This window comes from Podarcis bocagei (genome assembly GCF_964188305.1).
Source record: "Podarcis bocagei genome assembly, chromosome: 3".
Taxonomy (NCBI): domain Eukaryota; kingdom Metazoa; phylum Chordata; class Lepidosauria; order Squamata; family Lacertidae; genus Podarcis; species Podarcis bocagei.
The window spans coordinates 106513070-106531096 of NC_138127.1; the positions used below are offsets into that span (position 1 = coordinate 106513070).

Sequence of the window (18027 nt, forward strand, 5' to 3'; positions counted from 1 at the left end):
TTAAATTACAACCCATAACTCTTAGCTCATGACAGCCAAGTGCTAGGTTAACCTCTGGCTCACACACTGCATTGAGCAATATAGCTTGTGCAGCAGTTACTATGCACTGCCTGCAGCACAGTTAGTGGACGATTTATGGGTCTCCCATTGCCTCTTCAGCTACTGCAGGAATGGAGTGCTGCTGCAGCAACACGTGCAAGGACTTTTTTTGAAAAATGCTGACGAAATAGAAGTTCAGAGGAAAGTGAAAGACAAACGTTGGAATTCAACATTAAGTGGCACTGAAATGAAATGCAGACCGTGATGCGTTTTATTTCTGGAAGGTGGCAGGCAGCACCTTTGCCATTAATTTCTACGCAATTTGATACCTGAACTTTGCAGAACTTTTGCAAAGTGCAAAATCAAGCATAGTTTGTTTTCTCTTTTTAAGTCCACATTCCCAGAACATTCTTACTTCTATCTCAACAAGTCTTCACTGGCTTAGTCATGTACACAGAACGGAAGGTGGCAGAATCCCCAAGGACATGTTTAGCCTGGAGAAGAGGAGGTTAAGGGGTGATATGATAGCCATGTTCAAATATATAAAAGGATGTCACATAGAGGAGGGAGAAAGGTTGTTTTCTGCTGCTCCAGAGAAGCGGACATGGAGCAATGGATCCAAACTACAAGAAAGAAGATTCCACCTAAACATTAGGAAGAACTTCCTGACAGTAAGAGCTGTTCGACAGTGGAATTTGCTGCCAAGGAGTGTGGTGGAGTCTCCTACTTTGGAGGTCTTTAAGCAGAGGCTTGACAACCATATGTCAGGAGTGCTCTGATGGTGTTTCCTGCTTGGCAGGGGGTTGGACTCGATGGCCCTTGTGGTCTATTCCAACTCTATGATTCTATGATATGCTCTGCAGGGAGCTGGCTTCAGGTAGTAGGCCTGTTGGCAGACCAACTCTGTGTTATAAAGATGTCTGCAAACATGACATGAAGCAGCATCAGCCCTGCCGTGTGGGAATCCCTTGCAGACAACCGCAGTGCCTGGAGACAGACAGTCAGGTTGTGCATCCACGGCAGGGACCAGGAGAAGTGACCGCAGGGATGATTGCAGAGAGAAGAAACGCCATGGTGCATCTGCAGCAGCACAACTGGACACCTTGATCTGCCCCAGCTGCAACAAAACATGTCCCTCCCTTCCAACAGTTTGACTTCATCCCCATTGGTGCACTCTCCCATTGTCTCTTGGGACAGACAGTTGCCGCCTCGCATTTCCATTAAAGGCATCAGCCTCCTACAGCACAACAGGATGCCACGTTGAATGCAATCCAGAGAAAGGTGGTTGTGCCCTCATTCTATTAAAATGAGCGTAACTTAAATTATTAACTAGCAACTTGATAAAGTGGGATTTCAAGACAATTAACTACAGTATACACATTTTTAATTTTTTGCACATTTTAATGGCAAACTCTGGAATGTAAGAAGAAAACTCCCTCTCCTCTGCACCTGCACTCTAAATATTCTAATTGGGAAGATACAATTTGCCCTAGATTCTTAAGGCATATGTTTGCAGTTGGGGGGGGGGGGAGATGAGGAAAGTTGGTATTAGCATTATGCAACTCCCTCTGAAAACAAAAGTTTCACCAACATGAGGAGTGACCTTCGTGGCCTTGTTAAGTCATTGCCTCACCTCACCTTGAGGACACGAGATGAAAATTGTAAGGTATTGTGTAAACGGAATAGTATTACAGAAATAATCCTCTTTCTACACTGGGTGCCCAAATAGGCCAGGGGGAAATAAAGGTGGTTTCCTTTCTTTCTTTTAAAAAAAAACATGACGAGAAAAAGCAATAGCTTTCCCAAAATGCCCAGACTACAGGCTACACATGTACATTGCCCTCCTGTAATCATGCTGCCTCAGCAGCAGAAAGCACCATGCAAGCAACCCTTATTGACAAAGTTTAGACTACCGTACAGGGAAAGAAGTTGCCTACTGCCTTCAGCCTTGGGGCAGTACAGGAGAAGAGTCCAGCTGAGGGGAAAGAATGAGACCTGTGCCCAAGCCCCCAACTCCATTGGATTCTTAAAGCCCCAAGGGGACCCACACACACATGCACACTTACACACACACTTGCATGCACACACACCAGTTTAAAAGGTTCTTGGAGGTGAGAAAAGCTTTGGAGGAAGGATGCCTTCTAATGTACTCCCACATCCCTAGACCAATTCCCTCCCCAGCAAAGACAACACTAGATTTCCTGCAGCCTCATCTTTCAAGAGCTGGCTGCTATGGAGGAGGAGGATAATGTGAGCAAGGAATAGTCCATGCATCCAGCTAGGAAGGCAGGACCCACAGCAAGGGAAATAAATTAGCCAAAGGTTTCAAAGGGAGATGAGCTTCACACACCAATGTGTAAGACTTTTTCTCTGTACTGTACAAGCATACCAGCAATTTGACCGCATGGGATGGTGCTACTTAGTTGCCAGTGTGCAGAGGTGGACCAGCTGGACCTCAAGAGGGTTCCGTTTCAGGATGGGGAGAGACAAAGTCAGGCATGATGCAGGCGGTGATAACAAAAACATCTTGGCCACCAGGTTATCGAGAAAAAGGAAGTGAACTTCAAACAGGTTACCCTTTGCCCTTTAAGCTACTCTCTGAGACCTTTTAACTTTTTGCACTAATTTAACAGCAATTTGGTGCATGGGTCAGTCCTCATTAACTGCTGCTGTGTAGAGGTAGGCAAACAGATTCTACTCAGCCCAAGAGTGTGATTCAGGATGGGAAGAGAGAAACTGAGCATGCTGCAAAACACCAGTGATGCACTGGTGTCTGTGGGGGTCACCTCAAATGTATCAATTTGGTGTCTCCCTTTCTGGGACAGGGGTAAAGGGACCCCTGACCATTAGGTCCAGTTGTGACCAACTCTGGGGTTGCGGCGCTCATCTCTCTTTATTGGCCGAGGGAGCCGGCATACAGCTTCCAGGTCATGTGGCCAGCATGACTAAGCCGCTTCTGGCGAACCAGAGCAGCACATGGAAACACTTCCCATTGGAGCGGTATCTATTTATCTACTTGCACTTTGACGTGCTTTCGAACTGCTAGGTTGGCAGGAGCAGGGACCGAGGAATGGGAGCTCACCCCATTGCAGGGATTCAAACCGCCGACCTTCTGATCGGCAAGCCCTAGGCTCTGTGGTTTAACCCACAGCGCCACCCGCATCCCTCATGGGACACCTGTGGCCCTGCAAAAGTGGCAGATGGACTTTCAGTGACTGGTACAGGAGAGGGAGAGAGAGAAGCTCCTGTCTGGGAGGGTCTATCATGGGGCAGGGAAAATAAGGGCTAGCAAAGTGCATGCACTTGCACAGCGTTTCTGCACTTTACAGTTATCTCGCTGTTGATTTGGTATGAATATTCTTCTAAGCCTCTGGCTTAAGCCTCACCCCCTACTGTAACAGAGCCTAAAGCCAGATCCACAACATACATTTAAAGCACACGAGTTCTGGGAACTTTAGTTTAAGGGTGCTGGGAACTGCAGCTCTGAGAGAGAAACTACAGTTCCCCAATATTCTTTGGGGGAAAATAATTGTTTTAAATGTTAATGGAACACGCATGCCTTCTGCCACCTCCAGCTCCCAAAATAATAAATTTTCAAGACTGAGCACCTCAGGCCAGGGACCCACACTTTTTTCCTCTGCTTTGTAAAGCACCAGGAATAAGAAGGATTGCAACATAAAGGGCTGGGAGTGCTATTCAGCAAGCAAGGTAGAATCATAGAATCATAGAGTTGGAAGAGACCACAAGGGCCATCGAGTCCAACCCCCTGCCAAGCAGGAAACACCATCAGAGCACTCCTGACATATGGTTGTCAAGCCTCTGCTTAAAGACCTCCAAAGTAGGAGACTCCACCACACTCCTTGGCAGCAAATTCCACTGTCGAACAGCTCTTACTGTCAGGAAGTTCTTCCTAATGTTTAGGTGGAATCTTCTTTCTTGTAGTTTGCATCCATTGCTCCGTGTCCGCTTCTCTGGAGCAGCAGAAAACAACCTTTCTCCCTCCTCTATGTGACATCCTTTTATATATTTGAACATGGCTATCAGGTAGGTCTGCTTAAAAATAATAACCAAAATAAATCAGCATAGAAGATAAAATAAAATGCCACCTGGAAACATACATCAGGGAAGAAAGGGGTTTGTTGTTGTTGTTTTAAGGGAAGGCTAAGATTTTTCAAACAAAACAAAACAGCATAGATAATAAATTTAAATAAAATGCTATTTCAGTACATTTGCTGCTGAGACAGAGAGATTGAGATTGCTGAAAAATCTTAGTCATTCCATTGGGAGGGAAAACAAAGAGGAGTTTAATAAGATTACACCACAAAAAAGCCAGCCAAGGAAACAAAAACCCTTTGTTCTTTCCTTTTTGAAACTTACCACTTTATTCTGATCTTTGTTGTTAGCCACCCTGGAAATACTTTACAATTATTATTAATTTCATGTCTATACCACTTCTAATTAAAAACAAAACCCCAGCATCAAAGCAGTTTACAACCTACATTAAAGCACCTAATAAAACAACCCTGGATGAAACATTACAGAAGAAAGTCAAGTATAACGTATACATTCAAAATGCATTCTTGTTCTGTGTGTGCATGGTTTTTTTTAAAAAAATACATAAATGTATCCAATAAATGCCCAGGAGACAGTGGAGGCTTGATGGTAAGCAGAGCAGCGGGTGGAAGAGATGAGGCTTTCCTCTGATAATGTGAACACCCTCTCCTAACTCCCCCCCCCCCAAAAAAAAACCCCTTAAAATTAATTGAGGTGGAGCCTCTGGGGTCCCACCACGTCGATGGTTAAGAAAATAAGGTATTTTGAAAACTCGAGTATTCGGTTTTTGTTTTATTGTGTTCTCGTTTTTATTTTATTTTTCTGTTGCGAACCGCCATAACAATAAAATAAAATGAAATAAAATAAAATAAGGGGAGAGAAAGGAGGACAAAGGACGGTTCTGAGGAGAGGAAAAAAATACGCGCTCCCTCACTCACCTGCTTTCTTTCTTTTTATTTCCCCCCCTCACACGCGACCAAATCCTTCCCGCTCCTCCGCCGCCGCCTCACGACCCACCTGACGCAACGGCTCCGGCACCTGCCCTTATATAGCCTAGCGCCGGCTCGCGACGCCCCGCCCTCCGGCTCCCGCCTCCTGATAGGCTGGAGTCGGGCCGCCGCCTCCCTCCCCCGCCGCGCCTCCCTCGACGTAGCGGAGGCAAAGCGGCCTCGGCCAATGAGGGGCGCCGGGCCGGCAACTGCCGAGCCGCGCGGGGTTACTATGGAAACCGCTTGGCGGCGGCCTGGCAGGAGGCTGCGCTGCTTAAAGCGAAGGCCGGAGCGGGTGTGACGTCACCCCCGCACCTGCCGCGTCAGCGCCTTCTCATGACGTCATTTGGGAAGGTTTATAAAGGCAGGAATACATGGAAAGGAAAGGGATGCTGCTCGGGTGGGTGCCAGACAAGGAGTAAAACGGGAAGCAGATCCAAGTTTAGCATTTCTTAAAATGCAGAAGCTCAGCATTTAGGAAGGATACGCCCCTCCCCCACAAAGGGTCATCTAGTCGACCCCCTGCAATGATGGAAAAGTCCTGACAGATGGGAATCTCCTTCCTTGTAACTTGAAGACATTGCTTCTGGTCCTACCCTCTGGAGCAGGAGTAAAACAAAAATTGCTCCATCCTGCATGAGGCAGCCCTTGCGATATTTGAAGATGGCTTTCATATCTCCTCCCAGTCTCCTTTCCCATCCCCAACTCCCTCAACCGTTCCTCATAAGGTTTGGTTTCCAGACCCTTGAACATCTACAGTAGAATTAGCCTTTTTTGCTGCTGCATCACACTGTTGACTCATGTTAAGCTTGTGGTCTACTAAGGCTCCTAGATCCTTTTCACAAGTAGTACCTCGGGTTAAGAACTTAATTCATTCTGGAGGTCCATTCTTAACCTGAAACTGTTCTTAACCTGAAGCACCACTTTAGCTAATGGGGCCCCCTGCTGCCACCACACGATTTCTATTCTCATCCTAAAGCAAAGTTCTTAAGCCGAGGTACTATTTCTGCGTCAACGGAGTCTGTAACCTGAAGCGTCTGAAACCTGAAGCGTCAGTAACCCAAGGTACCAAGCCAGGTGTTGTTGTTGTTTAGTCGTGTCCAACTCTTTGTGACCCCCTGGACCAGAGCACGCCAGGACAGGGCCCAGGACAGAACTCTGTGGGACTGCTTTAGAATGATCTCTGAGGCCACTCCTTTTGAGAGCAGCTGCCAGAATCAGATTCTCTGCACCTTTCTGCAAGAGAGACTTTCTGGGCCAGCGCAGATCACAGAATCACAGATTTGTAGAGTTGGAAGGGACCACAAGGTCATCTAGTCCAACCCCCTGCAATACAGGAATCTTTCACCCAACATGGGAATCGAACCCACAACCCTGGGATTGAGTCTCATGCTTTATTGACTGAGACGAATGCAGCTGCTACAAATTTAATGCTTCTGCAGATGTTACAAACCATACTGTTGCAAACCATTGAAATGTCACAAACCATATAAATGCCATGCTAATATAAACATAGGACTTGTGGTGAACTTTTGTGAACAGGTGAGGAGCTGGGGGCTGATGCTGGATCTGGGCCTACTTTTTGATGGGCAGGTGGGGGAGTTTGCAAAGAACAGAAACCAAAAGGAACCCAGAAGAACAGGAATCCACAGTGCAGGCAACTTTCCCAGAAAGCATCCATTTCTTGGAAACAGGAACCTTGTGCAATTAGTTTTTTCTAGTTGAAGGTTGAAAGAGAGGCATAGCAGTTGTAATGTTGAAAGAGAAAGCAAAGAATCAGAGCTATCCTGTTTGTTTAGCTATTAGGATCTGCAATGGCTTCATCAAACATCACGCTGGTATTTGATTGCCTCAAAAGAGACAGGAAATATCCAAGTACCCGTAATGTACAACTTGAGCAACAGGAAGAAAAAATCTGGATACAAGAACTTTCGTATTGAAAGCAAAACTTCTACCAGTGTTGAAATTTGAGCTTCTAACACTATGTTGGGCCCTTAAAGAAAGTTAAGACTTCAGGCATGGTAGAGTACAGGTCCAAGAGCATTTTGCTATGCATGGCTATCTAAATATTCTTCTTGGTTAGCAAATTCTGCTGCTTTGAAAAAAGGTCTTGTATATTGTTACTGCACCAATTGCTGTATTTGCCAGAAAGATCCAGTTTATCAACTGCCAATAAGCAAGAACCAGATTTCACACAGATGAGGAAGATCTCTTGAGTAGGACCCTGGCAGAGATACATGCCCGACTGGCATGTTCTCTCCCTCCTGGTCGATCGTTCGGGAGCTTCAAAAGCTGTCCTCAGCCCAAACATCACAGCGACTGATGCCAACAGACACCGGCACACTTAGGGATCCGCAGAGTCTTCGTAGTTTGCGTAACAGACCTCAGCAACTCAGCATTTTGGTTAATCTACTTTATTTACATATAAACACACACGGAGCACTGCAACATGCCTCCCTCTCTCTCTAGCATCAGATAGCAAAGAGAAAAAAACAAAGGACAATAGTCCCACTTCACTATTAAGGGGTGATATGATAGCCATGTTCAAATATATAAAAGGATGTCATATAGAGGAGGGAGAAAGGTTGTTTTCTGCTGCTCCAGAGAAGCGGACACGGAGCAATGGATCTACAAGAAAGAAGATTCCACCTAAACATTAGGAAGAACTTCCTGACAGTAAGAGCTGTTCGACAGTGGAATTTGCTGCCAAGGAGTGTGGTGGAGTCTCCTGCTTTGGAGGTCTTTAAGCAGAGGCTTGACAACCATATGTCAGGAGTGCTCTGATGGTGTTTCCTGCTTGGCAGGGGGTTGGACTCGATGGCCCTTGTGGTCTCTTCCAACTCTATGATTCTATGATTCACAGAACACAGTAAGAGAAAAATCCTGTCTCCGTCACTTCCCACTCTGTGGAGTCAAAACGTACAGTGTCATGTGATAGACAACAATCCCATGACTGCATTCATGGAGCAGGAATTCTAACAGTTTCCACCTCAAGCTTGAAGATAATGATGAGTGCCAGGTGAGCCTCCCTTGACAGAGCATCCCACAGGAGCAGGGACACTACAGAAAAGGCCGGTTCTTGAGCTGCCACCCTCCATACCTCCTGTGGAATGGCAACATGAAGAAGGACCTCAGGTGACAATCAGAGGTTGGATCATATGTGGAGAGTCAGTCAGAGGCTTGTGGGGTGGCGTGTTACCATGGCAATTGCCCCAGGCACAGAATTTTTTAGGGGCATGCCTCTACAGTTGCTTCCTTAACAGGAGGCGCTGTCCATCCCATGTACCTTACCTAAACAGGAGCTGGCAGAAGATGGGCATCTCTTGGCCATGCAGGGGAGGTAGGCAGGCAGTGGGGCTCTCTCACACATGTGCCCCACCACTGCTGCACAGCTCTGTCCAGCAGCAGCACCACATGGAGAACAGGCAAAGTCCCGGCAGACTGGAGGAGGGCAAATGTTGTCCCTATTTTCAAAAAGGGGAAAAGAGAGGACCCAAATAATTACCGCCCAGTCAGTCTGACATCAATAGCAGGGAAGATTCTGGAGCAGATCATTAAGCAAACAGTCTGTGAGCACCTAGAAAGGAATGCTGTGATCACCAATAGTCAGCATGGATTTCTGAAAAATAGGTCATGTCAGACTAACCTGATCTCGTTTTTTGACAGAATTACAAGCCTGGTAGATGAAGGGAACGCAGTGGATGTAGCCTACCTTGATTTCAGCAAGGCATTTGACAAGGTGCCCCATGATATTCTTGTAAAGAAGCTGGTAAAATGCGGTCTTGACTCTGCTACCACTCAGTGGTAACTGGCTGACTGACCGAACCCAAAGGGTGCTCATCAATGGTTCCTCTTCATCCTGGAGAAGAGTGACTAGTGGGGTGCCACAGGGTTCTGTCTTGGGCCCGGTCTTATTTAACATCTTTATCAACGACTTGGATGATGGACTCAAGGGCATCCTGATCAAATTTGCAGATGACACCAAACTGGGAGGGGTGGCTAACACCCCAGAGGACAGGATCACACTTCAAAACGACCTTGACAGATTAGAGAACTGGGCAAAAACAAACAAAATGAATTTTAACAGGGAGAAATGTAAAGTATTGCACTTGGGCAAAAAAAATGAGAGGCACAAATACAAGATGGGTGACACCTGGCTTGAGAGCAGTACATGTGAAAAGGTTCTAGGAGTCTTGGTTGACCACAAACTTGACATGAGCCAACAGTGTGACGCGGCAGCTAAAAAAGCCAATGCAATTCTGGGCTGCATCAATAGGAGTATAGCATCTAGATCAAGGGAAGTAATAGTGCCACTGTATTCTGCTCTGGTCAGACCACACCTGGAGTACTGTGTCCAGTTCTGGGCACCACAATTCAAGAAGGACACTGACAAACTGGAACGTGTCCAGAGGAGGGCAACCAAAATGGTCAAAGGCCTGGAAACGATGCCTTATGAGGAACGGCTAAGGGAGCTGGGCATGTTTAGCCTGGAGAAGAGGAGGTTAAGGGGTGATATGATAGCCATGTTCAAATATATAAAAGGATGTCACATAGAGGAGGGAGAAAGGTTGTTTTCTGCTGCTCCAGAGAAGCGGACACGGAGCAATGGATCCAAACTACAAGAAAGAAGATTCCACCTAAACATTAGGAAGAACTTCCTGACAGTAAGAGCTGTTCGACAGTGGAATTTGCTGCCAAGGAGTGTGGTGGAGTCTCCTGCTTTGGAGGTCTTTAAGCAGAGGCTTGACAACCATATGTCAGGAGTGCTCTGATGGTGTTTCCTGCTTGGCAGGGGGTTGGACTCGATGGCCCTTGTGGTCTCTTCCAACTCTATGATTCTATGATTCTATTCTATGATTCTATGATTCTATGGATGCTCCGGTTAAGGGGTGCAATAGCTGCCTTAAGGCAGCCTTTCTCAACCTTGGGTCCCCAGATGTTTTTGCAGCAGCTAGACTGGTGACTGGGAGAGGCCACCAAGACCACATAACACCGGTTTTGAAAGACCTACATTGGCTTCCAGGACGTTTCCGAGCACAATTCAAAGTGATGGTGCTGACCTTGAAAGCCCTAAATGGCCTCGGCCCAGTATATCTGAGGGAGCGTCCACCCCCATCGTTCTACCCGGACACTGAGGTTCAGCACCGAGGGCCTTCTGGCAGTTCCCTCACTGCGAGAAGCCAAGTTACAGGGAACCTTCTCAGGCCTTCTCAGTAGTGGCACCCACGCTGTGGAATGCCCTCCCACCAGATGTCAAAGAGAAAAAGAACTACCAGACTTTCAGAAGACATCTGAAGGCAGCCCTATTTAGGGAAGCTTTTAATGTTTGATGCATTACTGTATTTTAATATTTTGTTGGAAGCCGCCCAGAGTGGCTGGGGAGGCCCGGCCAGATGAGCGGGGTATAAGTAATACATTATTATTATTATTATTATTTGGCCTACAACTCCCATGATTCCTAGCTAGCAGGACCAGTGGTCAGGGATGATGGGAGTTGTAGTCCAACAACATTTGGGGACCCAAGGTTGAGAAACACTGCCTTAAGGGATGCAATACTTGCCTTGCCCTGGCAGCCCACACTTCACTACTGCAGGCGGTCCTCAGCGAATAAGGGTCCTGAGCCACAAGGGGTGGTAGACGAGATGGGCTTTGCACCCGATCCAGCAGCCTTCTCCTCCTATTCCTCCTACTCCTCTCAGATTAACATTTCTGTATTGTCCTATAGTTTAGACATTTTAGTGCAGGCATCTGCCCCCCAGATGTTTTGGGACTACAACTCCCATCCATCCCTGACCACTGGTCTTGTTAGCTGAGGTTGATGGGAATTGTAGTCCCAAAACATTTGGAGGGCCCAAGTTTGCCTATGCCTGTCTTAGTGCTTGTCTCATCATCACATTTTGTGGGGTGGGAGGTGAGCGCCCAAACAATAAAAGGTTAAAAGCAAATGGGAAGAAAGTAGCGTATTTTTCCAGATGTGACCACACACGCAAACACCCTACCTCATCCATCAGAAACGACACTAGCATAATACAATACAAAAGACACACACACACACACACACACACACACACACACACACACAAACACACACACACACAAAAGGGAAGCCAGTAGAGAGAGCCAGCGGCTTCTTATCTCAGCACATTTTCCTTTTGAGTTTTGCATCCAGGGATGGATACAATACTTCGCACTGATGCAGCAATTCAGAGCGCCGGGATTGCTTCACAAACATTGTTGTAAGCCGTACAGAGATCCTGTGACACAGAACAGTACGATTAACCCTCTATTGCAAAAGTGTGGAAACATGAGGGAGAGGCCAAATGTTAACTTATCGCACTGCCTTCTAAGCAGACATCTGCAGAACTGAGCTGTTAAATACTTCCTGAGCAATAGAAGAAGAAAAAAGCAGTATTTTCCAGCACTTTGAAGACTATAGCAGAATCTGTATTAATAATAAAATAGGAGATTTATTGTGGCAAGAGGCTTTTGGAGACGAATGTGTCATTAGGAGCATGAGGCATCACCCTCATCTAACAGAGGGCGAGGTCTTGGCAGAGCTGTCACTCAATTAAAGAAATCTTAAATGAATCTGATTAGTTGAAACTGATTAACAAGTGCAGTCCTGACCATGTCTGCTCACAATTAAATCCCAGAGTTTGGTATTTAGCCTACGCTTGGGAAAGCGGGGCTAGGAATGCAACCTAATTATGCATGTATGCATGCAGATTACAGAAATATCTGTTGATACAAGATTTCTGCTTTTATCACACTGTTTTATGTTTGTACTTTTGTATGATGCTTTGATATTTTAAATATGCAGTTTAGAAATGCTTTGCGTATATAGTAAGATCGGGGACAGAAAGCACTGTTCATCATGGCAGGTGTGATCTTAAAAGACCGAACACTGAGATTATCTGCAAGAGAGCCTCTGGTCATTTTCCAAGTTGGTGAGGCTCATTTCACAACAAGGAACAAAGCCTTTGGTGTCATCAGGCAAGTCTTGTAGAACTCTCTGCCACTGGTGCTTCAACAGGCACCATCTGTTCCTCCTTTTAACCACCTGAAAACCTATCTATTCAGCCAGGCCTATATATGTAATTAAGAATACAGTCATACCTCGGGTTACAGACGCTTCAGGTTGTGTGTTTTTGGGTTGCGCACTGCGCCGAACCCGGAAGTACCGGAACGGGTTACTTCCGGGTTTCAGTGCTCGCGCATGAGCAGAAGCGCTAAGTCACGCTTTGCTCATGCGCAGAAGTGCCGAATCGCGCGTGCACAGACAGGGTGCTGCGGGTTGCGAACGATGTGGGTTGTGAACATGCCTCCCACATGGATCACGTTTGCAACCCGAGCGTCCACTGTACCATATTACACACACACACACACACACAGGGGTACCTCGGGTTAAGTACTTAATTCGTACTTAATTCGTTCCGGAGGTCCGTTCTTAACCTGAAACTCTTCTGATGCACCACTTTAGCTAATGGGGCTTCCCGCTGCTGCCGCGCCGCTGGAGCACGATTTCTGTTCTCATCCTGAAGCAAAGTTCTTAACCTGACGTACTATTTCTGGGTTAGCGGAGCCTGTAACCTGAAGCGTATGTAACCTGAAGCGTATGTAACCCAAGGTACCACTGTATATATATATATACACACACACACACAGGTATAGCCTGCTTTTCACTGCTAAAAGCAATTTCAATCACTAGAAGATATCAACTTTAGTCTCTATGTGTGTGAGAGAAAGAGGGAGATCCCAGATGACTCCCAAATTGTATTATTTGGGTACAGTATATCAAAGAAAGATCAGGAAAGGGCAATTCATTTACTTACAGTAGGCAGTTCAAATGGCCATAGCATAGACATGAATAAAGCTTCATCCAAAGAATTATGGGAACTGTTGTTTGTCAAGAGTGCTGAGAGTTCTTAAGAGAACCCTATTCCCTTCAGAGAGCTACAATTTCCAGAGTTGTGAAGATGGATTGAATGTTGAACCACGCTTGTGAATTATAGCTCGGTGAGGGGAATTTAGGAGTCCTCCTAACAACTCTCTGCACTCTTAACACACCATGACTCCCAGAATTCTTTGGGGGAAGCCATGACTGTTTAAATTGGCATTAAAATACTATAAATATATGGTGCTGATGCGGCCTAACACTGCTACCACCCTGGGAAGTTGCTGCAAATGAGTAATAAATAAAAGCCTTTGCAAATGAAGCCTTCACAAGCTCTGAGGTTCTCACACACTCTATGGGAAGATGTTGGGCGTTGCCACCTTCTTCACCCAAAAAGGGCAATGCAAACTAGATTTGTCCGATAAGAGATGCTCCCGCAATTCAAGGCGGTGCAAGAGTTCACATGTCCCGATTTTCCCTTCAAGGGGAGGAAGTAATGACTTGCATTGGCTAGGAGGAAAAGCAAGTCTGAGAGCCAGAAGCAAAAACAGGAATTATCTTAACGAGCCTTTTGAACTAGACAAAAGGAAACATTGCAGAATCGTTCCAGAAGGCAGTCGCTTTACGCCTTCCCTAGGCTTGCTGCCTCTCCTTGTTTTAGGGGAGGAATTAAAAACCTTTTCACAGAGCTAATTAATTCTCCTCTCTACCCATTTTTATTTCAGACCTGCCTGGAACTGACTTTGCACGGGCAACAAAACAGTAGAGGATATAGAATTCTGTGCCAAGTAGTATTTTCCAAATTTCATAGACCTAATGGTTTGTTGATGAGATGGAAGAATAGCAGTGTTCTGGACGCAGAGAATACTGGTCCTACTCCCTCTTACACACAGAAATATGGAAGATATGTGTTACAAAGGCACACTTTTCCAGACTACAGTGGATGCTCAGGTTGTGAACATGATCCATGCGGTTCATGATCGCAACCCACAGCACCACTTGTGCGCATGCGTGGGTTGCAATTCGGCGCTTCTGCACATGTGCAAAGCGCCAAACCCCAGAAGTAACCCATTCTGGTACTTCCGGGTTCGGCGCAGTGCACAACCCAAAATTGCGCCACCTGAAGCGTCTGTAACCCGAGGTATGACTGTACCTTAAAACCTGCTCTCATCGCTAACCATTGAATATCATTTCCCCCTCCCCACCAAATGCAGAAAATGTTCACAGCTCAGGGGAGGGCCATAGCCCAGTGGCAGATCATCCACTTCCCATGCAAAAAACTCCTAGGCTCAGTCCTAGGCATCTCCAGGCAAGGTTGGAAAAGACCCTGCCCAAATCCCAGAGAGCAGGTCTGTGTAGACAATACTAACCTCGGTGGGCCAGTGGTATGACTTGGTAGGAGGCTGCTTCCTATGTTCCAGACACAGGCTTGGGTTCTCATAAAGACAAGGGCTGATGGCGGCATAGCTGTCAACCTTCCCTTTTTTTGCGGGAAATTCCCTTATTCCAACGCCGTTTCCCGCTGCTATCCCGGATTGTTAGATATTCCGTAGACTGTCCGCAGGACAGGTGAGGCTGCTGATCTCTTATTTTCAAGGGTGCTGACCCTTATTTTCAAATCTGAAAGTTGACAGCTGTGGCTGGTGGGCGGGTGTGGGGGACTCCCTGGTCCTGAATGGGGTAACTGTGCCCCTGAAGGACCAGGTGCGCAGCCTGGGAGTCATTTTGGACTCACAGCTGTCCATGGAGGTGCAGGTCAATTCTGTGTCCAGGGCAGCTGTCTACCAGCTCCATCTGGTACGCAGGCTGAGACCCTGTCTGTCAGAGGACTGTCTCGCCAGAGTGGTGCATGCTCTGGTTATCTCCCGCTTGAACTACAACAATGTGCTCTATGTGGGGCTACCTTTGAAGGTGACCTGGAAACTATAACTAATCCATAATGTGGCAGCCAGACTGGTGACTGGGAGTGGCTGCCAAGACCATATAACGTTGGTCCTGAAAGACCTACATTGGCTCCCAGTATGTTTCCGAGCACAATTCAAAGTGTTGGTGTTGACCTTTAAAGTCCTTAATGGCCTTTGGCCCAGTATACCTGAAGGAGCCTCTCCACCCACATTGTTCAACCTGGACACTGAGGTCCCATGCCGAGGGCCTTCTGGCAGTTCCCTCGCTGCGAGGGATATATATATAATGTATTATTATTAAATTTTGTTTTATGATTTCAAATAAACATTTTACATACATATCAGTGACTCTCCTTCTTCTCTTTCCATGGTTCATTTTGCATCTCTTCCATCCCCACATATTTTACAAAAACTATTCCAATTGGTTTGCTGTTATTACATCCATCAAAGATTACTTACACTGTTGAATTTGTCTTAATGGTGCCAGCATTTTGAGCTGTACACAGCTATTTTCCATATATTCAATAAACATTTTCCAATCTTCTTTAAACATATGTTCTTCTTGCTCTCTTATTCTATATGTTAAGTCTGCAAGTTGTGGATATTCTGTCAATTTAAGTTGCCAATCTTCTTTAGTTGGGACCTCACTCACTTTCCATTTCTGGGCTAACAAAATGCAGGCCGCAGTTGTTGCATACCTAAATAAATAACCTTTTCTGACACCTGGGGATTTCAGTCCGAGTTACCCCCAACAGAAAGGACTCTAGGTTTTTTGAGAAAGTAATTTTAAAAATTTTTTTTCAATTCATTATGAATCATTTCCCAATACTATTTTATCTTTTACATGACCTACCTTACTGATGTAGTCAGTTGTCACTTTTGAAGTGGGAGTCAGCAGGTCTACCAACTTCTTTATTTGCACAGACAAATTCTCTTTTGGGGATGGGGGAAGAAAGTTCAGCTTGAAACCAAGCCAGTATCATAAAGGAACGCCGCTGCATTTCCCGACACAGATGCTTTGGGGCTTGCTCTTGAAACATCGCTGCATTTGTTTCGATCGCTTGCTTTTGTTTCTCCCATACTCCCTTCCACCAAGATGGAGAATTGTCTTTGGAAAAGACCACACTTCCCAGATGCTTACGCTCAGGAGCAAAAGCACAGGTACAGGTAGAGACATTGGGAAACAACACATCATGTACAGTATAGGTTCTACCGTGCAAAATACTAGAAACTGATAAGCCAAAATGAGTGAGCTGGAATGCTTGGTTTCAAGGGAGATTTTGGTGATATGAGTGTAACACAAACCTGGTGGAATGGAGAGACTTGGTGGGGTATGTTTATTTCCGGAAAGAGAAGCGCATGCTGAAGGTATATTGCTATGCAGGTCAAAAAGTACACAGTCCACCATGCTGTGCTGAACTTGATAGCACTGTATTCACCATACCCAATTGGTTCAGCATCTTGCATCAGGTCTTGGCCGCCGCTTAAGATCAAGCCCAGGTTCGTTTCCCCTCATCTATCCCAAGGCACAGCTTCCTGATGTATATTACGCTATAGCAAGCTTAGTTTTGGTCAGAATCAAGGATACACTTCCAGAATTAATGCTAAATACATTACTTATGGGAAATGAGCCGCAATAGCTCAAGGAGGCTATGAAAATTTGTGTCCAGGAATTTTTAGACGTCGTCTACCCATGTATTGGGACGCGGGTGGCGCTGTGGGTTAAACCACAGAGCCTAGGACTTGCTGATCAGAAGGTCGGCGGTTTGAATCCCTGCCACAGGGTGAGCTCCCGTTGCTGAGTCCCTGCTCCTGCCAACCTAGCAGTTCAAAAGCACATCAAAGTGCAAGTAGATAAATAGGTACCGCTCCAGCGGGAAGGTAAACGGTGTTTCCGTGCACTGCTCTGGTTCGCCAGAAGCAGCTTAGTCATGCTGGCCACATGACCCGGAAGCTGTACGCCGGCTTCCTCAGCCAGTAAAGCGAGATGAGTGCCGCAACCCCAGAGTAAGCCACGTGTGGACCTAATGGTCGGGGTCCCTTTACCTTTTACCCATGTACTATCCAAAACCAAAGGAGTGCATTGGTTGCCAATGATGTTGTTTTTTTGAGCTCTCCTACACCACTACTGAGTTCATGGTTGTACTGAGATTTGGAACCAGGGACTTCCTGATTCATAGCTCTTTCTCTCTTGCTCATAGCAGCTTGAGGAACATTTGTTGGGCTTAGGAGAGGACTCTGAGCATCATCTGCCCCCAATATTGGCTTTTGTTACCACCACCTTTCAGGGGTGCAGAGGCAGGAGCCAAAAGGTACCATTATTCTCTTGGGCATTGTCGGCCAATTGGTGTCAAAGAGGGATAGAACTTTCTTTATGTACGCTACAACAGCAGCAAGAATACTTATTGCAAAGTATTGGAAGACACAAGATCTACCCACTCTGGAAGAATGGCAGATGAAGGTGATGGACTATATGACATTGGCCGAGATGACAGGCAGAATCCGTGACCAAGGAAAAGAGACGGTGGAAGAAGAATGGAGAAAATTCAAAAGTTATCTTAAGGACTATTACAAACTTAATGAATGTTAAAGTGTTGTGGTTCTCAGAAACAAAGGGATACAGTGATATAAGGTCAGAATATAGAGATGACTAAGATGACAGAGGTTGGAAAGTAATAATTGGGAGTTGCTATAAAATTATGGACATTGGGATGCAGAAAGGGGGGGGTATGGGGAAGTCCTAGAAAAGAGGTTTATGAAAATATGCTTTGAAATTATACATGTATGTTTGTCTTTTTAAGTGTTTGTTTGTTTTTTAAAATTTTGTAAAACCAATAAAAATTTTATAAAAAAAAAAAAAGGTACCATTATTGAATGCCAGAGTCAGCACCTGGTATTCTGGATCCATTACTGTTGGGGGCAATATTACTAGGGTTGCCATATGTCTGGATTTCCCATTGATTTCCTTAAAAAGCACAATAGTGCTAGGAAAAAAAGCTCAACAACTTTCAGGGTGTCCTGGTTTTTAGTTTCTGAAATATGGCAACCCTACCTATACTTATGGCCTTGTTGATGTGAACCGCTTAGAGCAGGCATAGGCAAACTCGACCCTCCAGATTTTTTGGGACTACAATTCCCACCATCCCTG

General features: G+C 45.8%; 1 protein-coding gene across 2 annotated transcripts in view; it reads right to left on the minus strand.

Moving 5' to 3' along the window:
- The window catches only part of LOC308584069 (L-threonine 3-dehydrogenase, mitochondrial-like), a 201235-nt gene that overhangs the window by 18448 nt on the left and 164760 nt on the right, over window positions 1–18027 (minus strand). Inside the window, exon 1 of one of the 2 annotated variants that reach the window (XM_081188751.1) lies at window positions 5031–5115. The exons of the other annotated variant lie outside the window; for it this stretch is intronic. The gene's annotated coding sequence lies outside the window, so the exon portion shown is untranslated. Of the gene's footprint in view, window positions 1–5030; window positions 5116–18027 lie in introns of those variants that run through there. 2 annotated transcript variants of the gene reach the window in all.